Below are 5,975 nucleotides of genomic sequence, written 5' to 3' on the forward strand. Positions count from 1 at the left end.
GTAAAGAAGGCAAGACTCAGGGAGGACATGCAGTGTGCCCACAGTCACACAGCAGATAAGAAACAGAGCTAGGGCTCAATTCCCCACGTCACCAGCATCCCGGTCTTGTGTCTTCACACTTTATCACAGTTTCTCAAGGAAGCAAGGAAGCCTATGGGAGCTGGAGGGGTGGGGAGAGGTAGTATATCTTGGCCTCAAACACTGGAACATTGCTCTCAGAAGTTGGAGTGACAGCAAATATGGCTGCAAAAGCAGGCCGGGGCCTAGCCACACAGACCTTGAAGGATGGCTTTGCACCCATCTGGTGGAGAGTGCGCACTATGGCCAGTTGTCCCAACGTAATTATTAGTAGTACCCTTTCACTATCAGAAGTGTCAGTTTGCTATTTCTTCCCCTACCAACACTGGAAAACCCAGAGGCAGCCGAGCAAGCAAAGGAGCTGGAGCGAGAGGAAAGATCGGAGCTTCCCAACAGCTGCTGGTCAGACCTCAGCTTTGAATCAGCTGGAAGACAAAGCTCTGCCTTTACATTCAAAACTGAGACTAGGGACTTCCCTGGTGGTGCAGTGGTTAAAAATCCGCCTGCCAATGCAGAGGACACGCGTTCGAACCCTGATCTGGGAAGATCCCACATGCCGCGGAGCAACTAAGTCCGTGAACCACAACTACTGAGCCTGCGCTCTAGAGCCCATGAGCCACAACTACTGAGCCTATGCACCACAACTACTGAGCCTGCGCTCTAGAGCCCATGAGCCACAGCTACGGAGACTGTGTGCCACAACTACTGAAGCGCGCGCGCCTGGAGCCCGTGCTCCACAATAGGAGAGGCCACCTCAATGAGAAGCCAGCGCACCGCAAGGAAGAGTAGCCTCCGCTCGCCGCAACTACAGAAAGTCCGTGTGCAGCAATGAAGACCCAATGCAACCAAAAATAAATAAATAAATAAATAAAGTTGATTCTTTAAATAAATTTAAAAACAAACTGAGACTATTCCAATTCCTGAAAGCTTGGGACTTTCGTGACTGAAGAAGTTATAGGCCCTGCCCAAGAGATTGTCCAGGAGCTGGAAAAGAATATCTGATCCAATGTATTCGAGTAGAGTGATAGGAAAAAAAAAGTTTCTTCTCGTCATAAAACAGCAAGAATCTAGGAAAGGATGGTTTATAATAAGGAGGTTTTTGAGTTACTTTAGTAATAAAACCACCCAGGACGATAAAGTATATGGCCACTGCTATGGTCTGAATGTTAGTGTCCCCCCCAGAACGTACATGTTCAAATCCCAACCTCCAATGTGATAGTATTAGGAGATGGGGCCTTTGGGTGGTAATTAGGTCATGAGGGTGGAGCCCTCATGAGTGGGATTTGTGTCCTTGCAGAAGAGGCCCCTGAGAGTCCCTCGCCCCGTCTACCACGCGAGGACACAGTGAGAAGGCATCCGCTATGAACCAGGAAGTGGGGTCTCACCAGACTCAACCATGCTGGTGCTTTAATCTTGGACTTCCAGCTCCAGAGCTGTGAGAAATAAATTTCTGTTGTTCATAAGCCACCCAGTCTGTGCTATTTTGCTGTAGCAGCTAGAACACACTAAGACGGCCACTCTGTCTCTCAGCGTGGAGGTTTAATAAGACGCCGGCAACTGACCTATCCCTATTTCACTGGCTCTTACCCTGACCCCCTTAATTAGAGGCTATCTGACTTTGCAAAATCCTCTCAAGTGTTTGTGGTGTCCTTGGGGTTTGCTTTACATGTTCACAGGGTCCCCTCGTGTTCTTTGGTCCTGGCCCTTTACTATTTGCTGCCCACGAAGGCCGGTGAGGGTTGCTACAAGGCGCTGTTGCAGCTGCTGTACCATGCCTGGAGGTGTACACCCCCTCCTCACTCTGCGTCGCATTTCATTACCCACCTAGTGAGTTCTGAGTCCTGGTGAAAGCAGGGCCCGCCTCTCCTGCCTGCAGTGCCCCTCTGCGAAGACACAAAGAGGTGGTCATCAGGGATTCCTCCCCATGCTCATTGTTTCTGTGGCTTCAACTCTTTTCCCCAGACTTAAACAGCCTCCTCCCCTCTACTCCAACCTCTTCCATCATCCTGCTTGCTCAGACGAGACTGAATCTCAGCTTGATCTCAAGCCCAGACCACTGACAGTTTGGCTTCATTCGCAGACAGCAGGAAACCTCTGATGGGCTTTGAGCAGAGAAGAAACCTCATCATTGGGAAGATTCTTCTTGGCAGTAGTTCCTCAAATGAACTGGGTGAGGGCTTCCCTGGTGGCGCAGTGGTTGAGAGTCCGCCTGCCGATGCAGAGGACGCGGGTTCATGCCGCGGTCCGGGAAGATCCCACATGCCGCGGAGCGGCTGGGCCCGTGAGCCATGGCCGCTGAGCCTGCGCGTCTGGAGCCTGTGCTCCGCAACGGGAGAGGCCACAACAGTGAGAGGCCCGCGTACCACAAAAAAAAAAAAAAAAAAAAAAAAAAATGAACTGGGTGGGTGGAAAGATTCTTCTTGGCAGTAGTTCCTCAAATTAACTGGGTGGGAGGAGAAACTATTCTCGCTTCTATCCCAGGGCAGATTCAGTTCAGGAGGGCGGCACTCTGGTGCCACCTGGAGGCATCCAGCCTCAATTACAGAAGCAGTTTACTGAGAGCTGAGTTCTGAAGCCAAATCTGCACGTCAGAAAGTCACAGAGGGACTTTTTAGTGCTGCTGGGAAATCGGCCTGTTTGTTTGGACTAGGCCAAAAAGAACAAAGCCTCAAGGAGGTGGCTATGCTAGAGACTCTAGGAGTGGCCTAGGCCTCCATGCCTTCCCACAGTGGAGGCTGATTTATAAGGAGATTCTTGCATTACTTTAGTACTGAAACTTCCCAGCATGGGCTGGAGAGTCACTCCCAACCCCTTAAAACAGATTTGCAAATCAGCATCTTTGCCAAAATAAAGGGTGATCATTGCTCAGAGGAAGGAAGAGGACTCATTCTTGTTTCAAGTGACACCTTCCAGGTTCCTGGTCTGACTTCCTTTAGAAGTCCTCCCCAACCCTGCAAAGAGAAAATGTCTCTTGGACAAAGAGAGTAGAGAGGCTGCTGCAGGGAGGTGGCAGCCAGAGCCGGCCCTGTGAGCCTGCACAGGTTTTCCCAGTAACTTTTTCCCCTAATGACCCTGTGATTTATAACACAACCCGGGAAATAAGTAAGGAATAGAGAATACTAGGAATTGTATTGAAGCTGTTTTGGGAATTAAGACTAGACTTAAATCTTTGAATACTAGATTCTTTCTGCCAGAATCCACTTAATTACATACTTCAGTATATAATTCTTGTAATGTTGTGTAATTTGTTTCTCTTCTTTCAAAACAATTTCTATTCCTTATCGATTTTCTCCAGGTTACTGAGTCATGGAAGTTTATTATGGCTAAGATTTCTCTTGCCATTAGCTCTATCTCCTTCCTAATATCTCATGTTTTCTTAAGAAAGTGTTTCACTGTAAACAAACAAGGTCATTTCTCTGAGTCTCTGCCCAGACTGCACTGGACTTTTGCTTCTGGACGAATGGGAACTTACAAGCAGCCCAAGACCAGCCATCTTGATTTGTACAAAGAGAAAGAGAAAGCTAGTTTACTCACTTAATACTCAAACAGCATTATGAGATTTATATTGCCATGTGTATTACAAAGGTGATGAAATAGATGCTCAGAGAATACTTTGCCCAAGGACACAAAGCTAGAATGTGGACAGAGTAGAATTTTAAATTCGAGGGTGGCCTGACGTCAGATCCACCGACAACACAAAGATATAGGCAGAGGAAGCCCCAAAGTGCTAAGGACGGCAGTGTGAGTCCTGCAGTCAGAAGGAGAATGGGGTGGGTGTCAGAGCCTGTGGGGAGGGGCTGTGTTGAGGGGACCCCATTGTTGGTGGTCCAAGAGGAGAGGTGCTGGGGAAAAGGAAAGGCTGGGCCCAGGAGGCATAGCAGTCAGATTTGGGGTGGCCCCAATGCAAATGGCGAAGAGGAGGCCCCGGGAAAGAATGTTGCCCCCAGGACTTTCTGAAAAGGCTTATCTCTGCCACTGTAGTTCTTTCTGCCTCTTTCTTCTCTTTATTCTTCTCTCTCTTCTCACGCCAGCCCACTTTCTCTTTCTATTTGGCTTTGCTTAATTGTGAAGATCATGGGGGAGCCGGGGGAAATTCAGACCTCTCTTCTTCTGACTGATAATACCATAATGCCTTTCACTTCCTCCTTTCATTAAGGGCAAAATATGTGCTATAAAATCAAAGTTCACATTCTGCAACTGGCTTCCAGGAGAGTTATCTTTTCCATGTTTTTCTTTTAAACTGCTTTCAAGCTTTCTCTTCCCTCCTTTCCTCTCTCAGAGACCTCAGTGTCTAAGGGCTGAGCTGTATGGGGGTGGTGCTGGGAGGGGTCCCCATGGAGGCAGTGATGAGCTTGGAATGGGTTACACTGAGCAAATAAGTAACTTGAGCAAGTGAGTAAGTGTAGAGAGGACAATGGGAGCCAGGCTGGAGAGATGACAGGAAGTGAAAAGGGAAGGTTGAAAAGGAACTTGAGGTATTGGATTGTAACTGGAAGTATAGTATAAATTCATTGTTTTTAAATATATATATCAACATAAAATATAACTCTATATACATAGATATAGATGATATATAGAGATAGAGATGCACACAGATATAGTTATATATGTGGGGGGGATTATATATATACACAAATTCTAGCTCTATCAGCTGAGAGGTGACAGAAATAATAACATCCCAGTAGCAATGAACACATGGAACATATAACACTGGTTTCTAAATACCGTTCTTTACTAAAAGAACCAGGAATGGCTGATTCCAAAGATAGAACAGAAACAAGGTGAGTCTGGAATATCTTCTTATGCCAGAAAGTAAGGAGATGCTTAAAGAATGACTAGGACATATTTAAAGGACACAGGAGCCAGCTGAAGGAGATCCCACTGGCTCCCCACTGGCTAAATCTCCACATTTGTTGTGGAGACAACCTCCACATCAAAATGATATGATAATACCTTACTTTCAATTATTAAATAAAATAGGAATCTATATTGAAAATAAATGAATAAATATGTTAATGGGATATGTGTGTGAAAGCTCTTTCTTATAGTAGACTGCCAAGTGATAAATGTAGAAAAAATGGTGGAAATAGGAAACCATCATATGACACCATCATGCTGATCATTTATTCAGGAAGGGTTGGTCAACAATGAATGAGTGGATGTTGAGAAGGACCAGGCTGATGAGTGGAGGTTGAGAAGGACCAGGATGTTGGTATCATCTCAGAAAATCTCCCCACAAAATGCTTACCATTACAAAAGAGAAAAGTAGTAACTTGATGGGGGAGGAATCTGGACGTTGCCAACATGACCAAGCATTCAACATCAATGTCACCATTGGTGGGACAGGGCGACATCATGTGCTGTAATATGAAAAGCCCAGCATCCTGTCTGTGGTGTTGCTACCAAGAATGCATGGCGAGGTCTGACCAAAAGGAAATGTCAAATAGAAACAGGTCTAAGGTCATCTTACAGAACAAAAGGCCTATACTCTTTAAAACTGAAGGACATTAATGACAGAAAGACTCTGAGAAATTATTCCATGTTGAAGGAGATTGAAGTGATGTAGCAGGTAAAGGTACTGTGTGTCCCAGGATTGACTGGATCCTGGACCAGAAAGAGAAGAGAGCTAGCTGAGCTGGCAACATTTGAAGGAGGTCTGTGGACTGGGTGCTATTGTTGCGTCATTGTTGGCTCCTCATTTGGAGGGTTTGCGTTAGCTTCCTAGGGCTGCCATCACAAATTACCACAAGTGAGTGGCTTAAAATGACAGAAATCTATTCTCTGGAGCCTAGAAGTTCAAAATCGAGGTGTCAGTCAGTTAGGGTTGGTTCCTTCTGGAAACTGAGGGAGTAACTGTCCCATGCGTTTCTCCTAGCTTCTGATGGGTGCCGGCAGTC

Source organism: Delphinus delphis, chromosome 1, assembly GCF_949987515.2.
Source record: "Delphinus delphis chromosome 1, mDelDel1.2, whole genome shotgun sequence".
In the NCBI taxonomy this organism is placed as follows: Eukaryota; Metazoa; Chordata; class Mammalia; order Artiodactyla; family Delphinidae; genus Delphinus; species Delphinus delphis.